Below are 13,619 nucleotides of genomic sequence, written 5' to 3'. Positions count from 1 at the left end.
CAAATGTAAAGTTTAGAGCAGCGCTCAATAAAAATGATCAGAAACCGAAAGCACTTCTTATGTGGATCAGTATATTTACTGTATATTATTATAGTATATTATTAGTTCAAATAATTTAGGATTTAACAGAACTAAAAGAGGTACATTTAAAACAGCAGCGCAACTCTGCAGCATGTTGAGTGTGCCTGCATTTAATTGTGTAAACCTGGCTCTCTCTGAACACAAGCAAAGAGTTCTCACTCAACAGAAGATTGCGATGTTAGTACTGTAATATAAAGCACCCAGAGATGCCAGGGATTGAACCCGGGACCTCATACATGCAAAGCATGTGCTCTACCACTGAGCTACATCCCCGATGAAAAAGGTTATGGAACAGACTTAGAGATGTGCATATGCTCACTGATCACACCACTCATGAAGAATGCCTGCAGTTTCCCACTTTCGCGTTTCTTCTACTACAGAGTAAATTCATAGGAATTAAAAAATAAGGAAGGAAAAATAATCGCATCGAAGCTTCAAGAGACTGGGCACAAATTAATCTGTTATTTTTGCATCCAGTTACATGGGCGACGGTGGTTGATTCCCAGATGGGGGAGTGCTTTTTTTCTACTTCCTTACTCGACTGTCTTTCAATTCTATTTTATTTGAAAGCTTTTTGCATCTTTTAAGTGCTCTTGATTAAACTATGCATAGAAAAACAGCAGTGCTGATGATTTAACGTAAAAGGGTGAAACGACGCCCCAACCACAGGAATGGTAACAGAAAGGATCGTGTTCTTATTTAATATGTCCTTTTGAGATGTCTTGTCAATGCACACAGGCGGTAGAGCTGAATAATTTACTTTTAGTGGTGTTTTTAAACAAAGATGGAACACGTTCTTTCTATACCAGGAAGAAAGGAGCAGACTTTACCTTTAAGAGGCAAAAATGACACCTTATCAAAGCTAATATTAATTAAAATGACATCACAACAAAAGAGTGGAGGCTTGAGTGAATAAAGCCTTGAGTGGAGCCTTGAGCTTTCATTGGACGTCTGTGTCTCCATAACTTTGTAGGTGAGAGAGAGGATTGTGATAATTTGCAGGTGCTTCTCAGAAGTGCGTTGGTAGTACAGGCGCCTTCCAAATAATTGAGTCAGGTTTGAATCCCAGCCAGTGCAAACCCAAATCTTTTCAAGATAATCTGTGGTCCGCTAACACATCTTTTGAAACACTACAACAGGTAACACCCCGTGTGAAACATCATGTGCATCTGTTAAACCTCTCTACCTACCTGTTCCTCAAAGAGACATGACGAGGGTCTAAAGGGACATTTTGAGCCGTAGAAACATTTTATCATTCTGTACTTTCCTGTGCAGTCAGGCCAGTTCCACATTAACTGCGCCCGACAACGGAGGTCGTTTTGAAAACAACGACAGTAAAGGGACACTGCACGTCTGCAGAACATCACGTCCGAGTTTAAGGACAGCAACATCAGAGATTGGAAGCTAGGGAGTTTCAGGTCTGTGTTTTTATTATAGGTTCAAGAAAATCTGAATACCTTTTCAAGAAGTATTTCAGAATCCCACTCAAATCCAATACGAATGCCGCATAGATCTGCATTGTACAATTAGTATACTGTTTGTCCATTGAATCAAACACGCCTTATGAAGCATTTCTAAAACAGGGGAGATTGTTATGGAATGCGTCTTCCTGTAAAAATAAAATGCCTTCAAGGGCACTATAAGCAGATGTGCTCTACAGAAAAACTATAGCCAGAGATGTCAAAGAGGTTGAGATTTCACCACGTGAGAGAAAGCATCTCAGAAAACGAAGTTGCGGTCATTTCCACGCATTATAAAACCACTAGGTCAAACAACAAGAGCTGAAGAGCCGCTGTTGATAGTAACGCGGCCGAGCGCTCTAAGGAGCTGGCTTAAACCTCCAGCCGCTTCAGGAGCATCTGTTGGAGTCACACTGCTACAGCGTATCTCCTTGTTAAGTATCCCTTTTATTGTTGTTGCTACCTCCAGGCGATGTAAACCAGATTCAGAAAAAAAATAATTTGAACAACATTATTCCCATGTTTACTCAAAGTTGCAGTGGCCAGATGGTAAGGCGTTGGATTCCTAAACTGAAGATTGTGGTTTCAAACCCCACCCATGCCTGTTTCAAAGTCTTAAAAAAAAAACTTGCAATGTGGGAGTCTCAATAGTCAGAGAACATAACTGTTGCCAGTGATTAGTATTGCACAATGCAATTTGTGAGAATTCATGGGTTTTTATGCTGCTTGGACTTCTTTCAAGCCTATGAAGTGACCCCCGTTTTATTTTCATTTTCAAACTTCAGAACCGAATAACAAAGAGGTTTCATGTGTGACAGCATTCTGTTGCAAATACCGTTTCCACGATGTATTCAGCGACGGGAATGAAATATTTTAGTGCTGGCTCACATGCGAGGAATTTCAGAAAAACCTGGAAAAGCAACGCTTGCAGTAAATGACTACTTTTAAGCATGTAGTCAGCATGAACAGAACAACGCAATGCTCTGTAAAAACAACCTGAAGCCGCAATTACTCTTTTATCTCGGGCAGTTCATTCCGATACGATGTTTCCGCAGAATAAATGAAATGCAGAACTTGCCGAGCGAGTTTAATACTTGCTTGTGAGCCCTAGATAAATTGGCTGCTGCAATTTCAGCAGGCGGAGTTCTGTTCAGCTGCCTGTAGTACACATTGCTGATTCCTTTTGTGAGGGCACGGGCAATCTTTCAACGATAAGGCTGACGTGCCTGTCGAAATTGTGTTTCCCTTTCACTGTGTTGTATTTGCCCTACTCGTACAACATCAATTGTGATGTCATCATTGCCCATTGGTTTGTGTCTTGTTGTCATTGTGTATTTTACACTACAGGAACTGAAAGTACTGAACTGAAGGTACTGAAGGTAGGAACTGAAAGTACAGACTGCTATAATTATAAAAAAGTTTTTTTTCTACTGTTCTCTTTCCTGATGTATTGGTATTTGAAGGCCATTGGGCAGCAAGGATTTATCTTCCTGAACTCTCTATATAAGATATGGGTCCATGATCATCTTAGTTTAGATGTACCTTTTAAAGGTGGTATTATTCTCCATTGTTCAGCCTTCAGACATACTTGGAAAGTTTTAGGCACAGACATAATCTTTCTTAATCCCTTTTTATCCTGAGGTGATGTCCCAGGTAAGCTTTCCCCCTGGGAATATTCACTGTGCTCTTCAGGCTTTTTTTCTGATTCTACACAGATTTTTTCTCCTTCAAACATGTCATCACTGTCTGTGCAGCCGTGTGCAGCCCATGCATCTTCTGTATCTCCTGATGAACTTCTGAGCTCTGTGTTGCCTTCCAAACTATGTCCCTCACTTTGACTTGAAATATGGACTATAGATTGTGTACTGTCATCTGGTTTTGAATCCTTACCAATACTCACCTCCTTCTGCGCCCTAAGCACTTGGATTCTTACTTTTTTTCTATCTTCATGCCAAATCACTGATAACCATTTCCTGTTGCTGGAGTAATCCTCTCCAAGGACTCTGTTTGACAGTGTTGACCACATATTGTCATGCCACCTAATTTTTTTTTCTATCTTAGAAAACTTCAGAAATTCTTTGATCTCACTTCCTACTCCACCAGCCCTTGACCACAGGTCTGGCATCCTACTCCTCTGTCCTCCTTTAACATGTGGCATTGCCAACAATCTGAAAAATAGGGAACACATCTGAATGAAGTGGAAACATAATTGAAATTCAACACCCACTGGATGTTAATAGTGTAGGAGTGCAACAGATGTACAAGTCCATTAAATATTTTTATTTCTGTGTTTAATTTTTGAGGGACCCTATATTTTGATATAGCATCAATCACAAAACAGCATTCTGTCAATGTCACAACCACCAGACCGGGGAGATCAACTCACAAAAGAACTAACCAGTACCAGCAGTGGGTTAATAATAACATGTGTTAATCCACCAGCACATGCTCTACTGTGCGGCAAGCAGCATTGTTTTAACCATTCAAACGCGCTTCCCGCTACTCGGTATTGAGTCTTCTCTTTGAGAGCTCTACCTCGCGTTTACTCTGAATCTCGCTTACTGGTTACTGAACTCCCTTTTGCCTCTCGACCTTGGACCTTACCTTCTGTTTTGAATTGTTTGCTTCTCTCTGTACTTCAAGTATTTCGATCTACCTTTCACCTAACAATCTTGCCTGACGTTCTGGATTGTTCGCCTGTCTCAATAACTACTTGCTCCTGCATCTGCATAGGATCTGCATACCTTTTCACTGAGGATTTCTGACAGTCAAAGCCACATAAAAAAACTAGAAAAGAAGTATGACAAAAGAAGTAAAACAGATTATCCTTTCCGATAACAACATCAAAGAGGCTAAGGAATTTCTACGGCTGACAGCTCCACATCATCTTCCCTTCATAACTAACCTCATTAGATCTCTCAACTCTAAACTCTACCAGTTTCTCACTACAGAGAAGGACAAAAAACTCAGTCATCTTCTACAGAAGAAAACCATCAACACCCAGGACACCCTCACCAACCCTAACCTTGTTGTCACCATACCTTCTGACCTTTCCCTTTCACAGGATGAGCGATCCCTCCTCAGCAAAGGGCTGAGTTTTGTACCAGTTCCCAGGAAGCTGGACATCCTCCAGACCAATGTCGACCTTAACCGCTTTTACCGCAGGATCCGTCTCAGAGCACATTTTGCCGACAATTCCTCTTCACAGGCAGCTGATGACAACCCGGTTATTGATGTCATTAACAACATTAATCCCAAATGGACTCCCTCCTCTGGCCGTTTTCCACCAGTTGATTATTTCATCAACCAATGCACTAATCAAGCTCCCATGGCACTCTCTATACCCAGTAAACATAGGTCTAACCTCACCCAAGGAGAAAATCAGGCGCTCCAGTCTCTCCGCAACAGGGATGTTATCGTCATCAAACCAGCGGACAAAGGAGGTGCTGTTGTGGTGTGGCGTAAGGATCTATATATCTTTGAAGCCTCTAGACAACTAACTGACACTTCTGCCTACCTCCCTCTCCAACAGGACCCTACCACTGACTACCAAAAGGAAGTGGTATCCACCATTTCCCTTCTCATCAGCAGTAACAAGCTACCCCAGGAGGCGAACCGGCTCATCATGGAACACCCACAGGTATCTCAATTTTACCTCCTCCCCAAAATCCACAAACCGGACACCCCTGGATGCCCCATCGTATCAGCATGTAACTGTCCTACTACTTACATCTCAGCCTCATGAGACCGCTGGTTGAAGATCTTCCCTCATACATCAAAGACACCAACCACGCGCTCCAACTTTTCAATGATTTCCAATTTCAGGGTACCGAATGCCACATTTTTACCATGGACATCACATCTCTGTACACCGTCATTCCCCATAATGACGGCCTTACAGCCCTCAAGCACACGCTGGACAAATGCACAGTGCTTGGTCCACCCACCCACACCCTGGTACGCTTTGCAGAATTGGTCCTCACACTGAACGCATTCTCTTTCAATAATCTTTTTTACCAACAGGTCAGTGGAGTTGCCATGGGCACCAGAATGGGACCCAACTTCCACCTGTCCCTCAAATATATAGTTAACATATCTTCCACTACTCTTCCGTTTCTCAACATCAACTTCTCCATCAACTACCCCAGACTCCACTTCTGTTTATTACAAACCCACGGATTCACACAGCTATCTCTTGTATAGCTCATTTCACCCCAAACATACTAAAAATTATCTCCCTTTTTCACAGTTCCTTCGGCTACAACAAATATGCAGTGACGACATCGACTTACAGAACCAAACCCTCAAAATGTACTCCTTTTTCATCAACAGAGGATACCCCAGCAGTGTTATTGACAGGGCCCTTGCCCGAGCCAAAAACACCCCTCGGACCATCAACTCAATCAGGAACTCCCACCGTAACAACTACATTACTTTGGTGCTTCCCTAACACACTTCCTATCCCCAGGACTGTTAACGACAACTTTTCCATCCTACAGGATGATCCCTCCATTGGGGCCCTCTTTTCTGACCGCCCCATCATCTCATATCGCCAATCACCTAATCCGCGCAACCTTCATGTTCACAGCTCCCTTGACCGCTCTCAGCAACTATCCACACCAGGTCCTTTCCCCTGCAACAGAGCTCGCTGTATCGCCTGCAAGTACACATCCAACACCACACTCATTCAAGGCCCCTCAGGACAATTCTGGATCACCCAGATGGCATCTTGTACCTCCAGCAACCTTATTTACTGTATCTCTTGCAGTAAATGCCCAGTTTCTCTCTATATTGGAGAAACAGGAAGGAGACTTGGAGACCGCTTCAGAGAACATGTCAGGGCTGTGAAGGTTAAAGATCTCTCCAAAAACCATTGTTTCTCATTTCACCTCTGATGGCCATGACCACTCTAATCTCTACGTCTGTGTTCTCAAAGATGGTTTTCTGAACTCATACATTAGTAAGACTACTGAAACCAAACTTATCCTGCAGTTAGGATCATACCTTCCCCCTTCTCTAAACGACAGACTACTATTCTACTAAGTTTTTCTCCATTCATTGGAAGTTTCATTTCACACCTCTCAACACCTATTCTGACTTCACACCTCTTGATTGGCCTCTCTTTCTGTCCCCTGCTCCCACGTCTCACCCCTCCTCCCTCCCAGCCTTTGTTCTCCCACTACATTACCTTTGCCTACTGCCTTCTCTCTCTCACACCTGAAGAATGCTCCACGGCCGAAACATTGTTTTCTCTCTTCTTTTTTTCAGCATGGAATAAACCTATTACTTGTTCCTTAACAACCGGTAACAATATCTTCGGTCTTTCTTGAGCTGTAAGTAGTCATTCCAAGTTTATTAACTTGTCTCTTCGCTTGTATGTACTCTTCAATAGCCACTGATTTCTGTACAACAGCTATTTTAAAAAAAAGTAAATTTGCATTCTTTTGGACCTCTTTCTAAAGAATTGGCACATTTGGCAGAGCGGTGGCTCTGTGGCTAAGGATCTGCACCTGTGGCTGGAAGGTTGCTGGTTTACATCCCACGGTCGGCAGAGGAATCCTACTCCATTGGGCTCCTGAACAAGGCCCTTAACCCCAACTGCTCCAGGGGTGCCGTATAAATGGCTGACACTGCGCTCTGACCCCCAGCTACTCTCCCTGTATGTGTATCTCAAGGAGAGCAAGCTGGGGTATGCAAAATAGGAATTCGTAGTGCAAGAAATTGTATATGGTCAATACAGTGATCATATCTTATTGGCACATGGTATTCTCCAAGGAACAAGTAATAGGTTTATTCCATGCTGAAAAGAGAAGAAGAAAACGCAATGTTTTGACCATGGAGACTTCTTCAGTTATGATTTGATTTTTTACAATCACACCCACACAAACTTTGCAATTTTTAAAAATCTTGCAAATACAACCCAGATATGTTGACTTTTAAAAAAACTAAAACAATTTGGGGGTATTTTTTTTAAAGAAACACATACTTCTTTTCTAGTGGATAGCTGCGTCAGCATGCGTAGGCTGCAAAGGAACAAGTAATAAGTTTATTCCATGCTGAAAAAAAGAAGAAAGAGAACACAACGTTTCGGCCGTGGAGCCTTCTTCAGGTGGGAGAGAGACAGGGCAGTAGGCAAAGGTAAAGTAGCTGGAGAACAAAGGTTGAGAGGGAGGAGGAGTGAGAGGCGGGAGCAGGGGACAGAAAGAGAGGCCAATCAAGAGGTGTGAAGTCAGAATGGGTGCAGAGAGGTGTGAAATGAAACTTCCAATGAATGGAGAAAATTTAAAAGAACAGTAATCTGTCGTTAAGGGAAGGGAGAATGTGTGATCCTAGCTGCAGAATAATTTTAGTTTCGGTGGTCTTTCTTATGTATGAGTTCGGAAAACCGTCCGACGGAGAGATTGGAGTGGTCGTGGCTGTCAGAGGTGAAATGAGAAACAATGGGCTTGGAGAGATCTTTAATCTTCACAGCCCTGACGTGTTCTCTGAAGCGGTCTCCGAGTCTCCTTCCTGTTTCCCCAATGTAGATGGCTGGGCATTTACTGCAAGAGATACAGTAAATAAGGTTGCTGGAGGTACAAGATGCTGTCTGGGTGATCTGGAATTGTCCTGAGGGACCTTGAATGAGTGTGGTGGTGGCTGTGTACTTACAGGTGATACAGCGAGCTCTGTTGCAAGGGAAAGTGCCTGGTGTGGATGGTTGCTGAGGGCGGTCAAGGGAGCTGTGAACAAGGAGGTTACGCAGATTAGGTGGTCGGCGATATGAGATGATAGGGCGATCAGAAAAGAGGGCCCCAATGGAGGGATCATCCTGTAGGATGGAAAAGTTCTGGTTTATGGTCCTGGGGATAGGAAGTGTGTTAGGGTGGTAAGGAAGCACCAAAGGAATGCGGTTGTTACGGCGGGAGTTCCTGATCGGGTTGATGGTCTGGGGGGTGTTTTTGGCTCGGGCAAGGGCCCTGTCAATCACACTGCTGGGGTATCCTCTGTTGATGAAAAATGAGTACATTTCGAGGGCTTGGTTTTCGAAGTCGATGTCGTCGCTGCATAATCGTCGTAACCTAAGGAACTGTGAAAAAGGAAGAGAGTTTTTAGTGTGGTTGGGGTGAAATGAGCTGTACAGGAGGTAGCTGTGTGAATCCGTGGGTTTGTAATAAACTGAAGTGGACAGTCGGGGGTAGTTGATAGACAAATGGATGTCTAGAAACGGAAGAGTGGTGGAAGATATGTTAACCGTATATTTGAGGGACGGGTGGAAGTTGGTGAAATGGTGCAGGAAGAATTCAAGCTGATCGTTGGAGCATGTGGCGGCACCGACGCAGTCATCAATATATCGCTTGTAGAGGTCAGGGACATAGCCAGTGTAGGAAGCGAAGAAGCGTTCTTCTACCCAGCCGACAAAAATGTTGGCATAGCTGGGTCCCATTCTGGTGCCCATGGCAACTCCACTCACCTATTGGTAAAAAAGATTATAGAAGGAGAATGCGTTCAGTGTGAGGACCAGTGTTTTTGGTTGTTGTCCTCTAATTGATCTGCCACCAAAACATTAATCCTAAACAGTCAAACAAGTATCAAAACAAAATGCGTGAGGCTCGGGTCCCATTAGACTAGTCCCATGTGAAACCTGCCCTCCCCTGACTATGAAGTTTGAAGCCATCTTTCAGTTTAAAATCTTTACATATTGTTTGCAATTATATTGATGATTTATCAAATTGGACCCGTCTCTCGCCCCTCATTCTGCCTTCTCTTTCTAAAAGAGAATTAAAATCCCCAGCTAAAACCACTGGTTCCCATCCCAATCAATATACTCAGTTCCTGAATTAGGACATATCTGTCATGTGAGCAACTCAGACAATATATATTTAAGAGTTTAAATTAGACATTCATGAAATCCAGATACACCACCAGTGCTCTCCCTGGTTTCACTACAAGGTGCTGACGTACCTCTACCATCTTATTTTAAATTAGAACAGCTATACCATCAGATTTATTTTCTTTGGACCCACTCCAGATTGATGGGCCCAATGTCCACAGTTCTTCCATATCCTTATGGCAGTTTTTAAAGGGTAACCCACACTCCTGTATCAACACAATATCAGCATTTACCTTCCTCACAAATTATAGTATAGTCCTTGCCCTTAATTTGGAGCGAATGCTTCTCACATTTATGGACACAATATTAAGAACCATACTTAAAGTAGGACCAGGGGAGACTAAAAGCTCTGGCTACAATCATTCAGTAGGTGACACCTACCCAACAGCCCCCCCTTTTGCTTTAATTGTGTCCTCCTCCACCACCCCCACAATCCATAGGATATTTCTCCACCTGCCCTCCTTGAGTCTCTGGTTCTAAAGCTTGGTCAGTAAGATCAAATATATTGGAGACATCTAAACCCATGGGAGAACCTACCTGAGGACTCGGAAAATGATCTTCCCTCACTCTTCTGCTCGGAGTTAAATCATTTTCTAAATCCAATGTCTCTTTTAGACTGCACCCTCTGTTCTGTACATTTCATTTGAGCACTTTCAGTCTCCACAGGTGGCAGGCTATTGGAAGAGCATTCGTCTTCCCAGTTTTGTTCTATTTGCAAAGGAATCTGGACAGTCTTTAAACACATGACCTTCACACTCACAGAGATTACATTTCCTCACGCTTGTACATTTAGTATATGCATGTCCAATTTCCTTGCACTTACCACACACCACCTTTGTACAGGCATCCACAAAGTGACCCATCTCCCCACATCTCCTGCACGGTTTTGGCTGCCCTTGGTAGAACACAAGGCCTCTATTTTCACCTAATTCAATCAAAGAAGGAATGTGTTTAAATCCACCATAACTATTTTTTGTCTTCATGCAATGAAACAGGTACTCTCCATGCACAGTTCCAGATGCCATCATCATCCAAGACTTTCTGAAGCTCCCCTTTCACTAAACAATACTTAGACAACCATGTCACAACATCTTCCTTCATCACCATCTCATTAAACATGCGAACAATCACAGTCCTATTAATTAATAATAATTGCTTACACTTATATAGCGCTTTTCTGGACACTCCACTCAAAGCGCTTTACAGGTAATGGGGACTCCCCTCCACCACCACCAATGTGCAGCATCCTCCAGGATGATGCGACGGCAGCCATAGTGCGCCAGAACGCTTACCACACATCAGCTATCAGTGGGGAGGAGAGCAGAGTAATGTAGCCAATTCATAGAGGGGGATTATTAGGAGCCCATGATTGGTAAGGGCCAATGGGAAATTTGGTCAGGATGCCAGGGTTACACCCCTACTCTTTTCAAGAAACGCCCTGGGATTTTTAACGACCACAGAGAGTCAGGACCTCGGTTTTACATCTCATCCGAAGGAGGGCGCCTGTTTACAGTTTAGTGTCCCCATCACTATACTGGGGCATCAGGACCCACACAGACCACAGGGTGAGCGCCCCCTGCTGGCCCCACTAACACCTCTTCCAGCAGCAACCTTGGTTTTTCCCAGGAGGTCTCCCATCCAGGTACTGACCAGGCTCACACCACATTAGAAAGATCCATCAGCTTCTGCCATTCAAACATTCTAATCAGGCCCACATCTTTTTTTCTCCTCTATTTTCATCCAAAATTCTTCCAGTAACTTCGCCGATTGAAACTAATGTCAAAACCAATCCCCTTCAGCAAAGTGATTAAGCATTTGACATCTAATGCCTTAATCCTTTCTGTAACACCTTCCTTGAAAAGTCCAACCGTGAAATATCACCCGAGTGAGCCGAACCCTCACCACCCTTATACACCAAACATGAGCAAAAGTAACGGCGCATGCCGACTCTACAGGCCGCCATGGCCGTTACAAATGTGTCAAAAGCAAACTAAACCTAAACCGAAACCTCATCTGTGCACCAAACCCACCAAAACCCTATTCCCTTAATCTTACACTTATACAAAAACTCCACTCTCGACTTCTGGGTTCAACCCTTTACATCTCGAACATTGGTTAGGGACTCAGTGTGTCCCAGGCTCAGCGGTTATATAGGACAGAACTCGGCGAGCTGCAGGTGAAACTCGTTGTTCTGCGCTCCCCGTGCAGAATGTGCGTCTCCTCCCTCCAGACTCATCAAACTGCCTTCATCAAAACTCCCTTTACTGTCTTCATACAGTACTTCCCTCTTAAATCCCAGAAACACAGAAACTCCGGGGCGTTTCTGTGAGTCAGTACTGGGTTTCTCTGTTCGAGGTTACAAGCAGAAACAATAAAAGCGCTGAAAGCAGGAAGTTATTTCTGCTCGTAGGCATAAACATATAAAAATAAATTTTCTGATTCCTAAAAACTAATAAAATCCATGTAAGTCTCCTTTTCGTCCCCAATGCATATAACTGAATATAAACCAGTCAAGTTCAGCTGCTTTTCTGATGTATATGAATACACTAGTTCTGGCGCAGCTGTTACAACAAAGATACTTAAAAACTTTTTTTTCATATGAGCTCTTGCCGTTTTTAAATTGAATATTTTTTCATTTAGGTAAATCACACGAAACACCAGCAACACTCATCATAAGCATCTGACCAATCACATTCCTGAATTTTAAACCCATTTAGTATTTATTTTTAACTTGTTTTATTTTTTTTTTAATTTTAGACACCTGTTTTAAGTATTCTTGCCATTTTTAGCATATTGTAAGTGGATTTTTTTTCAAACATTTTATTTTTTAAATCATATCAGCCCATTGTAACTTCCCATTGATAATTCCTGAGCTTTATAACTGTGTATTATTTCTTTTTACCTTGTTTTAATTTTTTTTTTATTTTACAGAGCTTTTTAATATATTGTGAGCATTTTAGTGTCATTTTAAAATAGCACTATCAATGCTCCTGACTTTTAAACCTGTATTTATTCTGACATTATTCTCTCCACCTGCAGATGAGGGAGGTATTTGATTTTAAATTTGTTGATTTTGGGGGAAAATGTACATTCATTTCCTTATATTTATCACCAGTGGGAAACTTTTTTTGGATGAATTGTATTTTTGGATGAATTGCAATCTTTACTTCAAGGCCTTCAGACTGATATAGAAATGACGGGAGATTTAAATGACACATTTGACAAATCAGACAGGAACAGCATAACATCTAAAATGGCAGAACCCTCTAAAGTACTGAAAAATTTCAGGCACATTCATAATAAATAAAATGTATTTAATTTGAAGCATAAAATTTGCTTTTATTTTTTACCTCACCTAACCTAATGCTATTGCATTAATGAGGCTGAAGTTGGCTTCTTATTCTCCAGCTTCTTCGCGTTTTTTGTTCCATCTTAAATGCAGCTGCTGTGATGTTATGTCGTCTTTCGCCTGTAGATGGCTCTCTACAGTCATTTTTAAAAATACTTATCCGGATGTATTACTGTACATATCCTCAGTAAAGGGGAATATGTAAGTAGAGACTGTCCAAATTGCATTTTTGTATGAAACACATTTCAGAAACACAACTCACAATAAAACAATCTGGCATGTTATACAACGAGTAAATAAGACAAAGGCAAAACATGAGTTCACTGGCACTTTCTGGATATTTTCCACGACCTTGCCTTCTGATCATAAAAAGTCTCATACTTTTGCAAGAAATGCATTTTGCAAGAAATTTTAATATAGCAGTTTTAAATGGGACATTTAGAACATGGCATATGAGAATATATGGTTAACTGAGGATGAGCAGGGCGTGATCACACTTTCTGCTTATTGCTGTGAACCTACCTCCTGGTTATAAAAATGTCTAAAAATTCTGACACAGATGTGTGAGAGACAATGGAAAAGACTATCAAAATCCTGAACTTCAGGACATTTTACTGTACCGTTTTTTAAATACAACCCTCTGAACATGGCATGAGAGAATACATTGTCAAATGGTAAATGCAATGTTTGCTATATTGCTAGGGCCCTCCCTCCTGATTTTAAAATCGTCTCATATTTCTGATATCAAGGTGTGAGACACAATATAACAGACTGTCACAATCCTGAACTTCAGGACATTTTACGGTACCATTTTAAAAATATGACCCTCTGAACATGGCATGTGAGAAAATTGCAT

At 42.1% G+C, this 13,619-nt stretch overlaps 1 non-coding gene across 1 annotated transcript; it reads right to left on the bottom strand.

The window, feature by feature from the left end:
- Nucleotides 1-282: 282 nt before the first annotated feature.
- Nucleotides 283-354, bottom strand: trnaa-ugc (transfer RNA alanine (anticodon UGC)). Its single transcript has one exon. It is a non-coding gene; the product is annotated as a tRNA-Ala (tRNA).
- Between the last annotated feature and the right edge of the window lie 13,265 nt (nucleotides 355-13,619).

The sequence above is a fragment of the Lepisosteus platostomus genome, chromosome 5, assembly GCF_059453375.1.
Source record: "Lepisosteus platostomus isolate fLepPlt1 chromosome 5, fLepPlt1.hap1, whole genome shotgun sequence".
NCBI lineage: Eukaryota > Metazoa > Chordata > Actinopteri > Semionotiformes > Lepisosteidae > Lepisosteus > Lepisosteus platostomus.
Note: the sequence above shows the minus strand (reverse complement) of the source record. Positions and strands in the feature narration are given on the sequence as shown.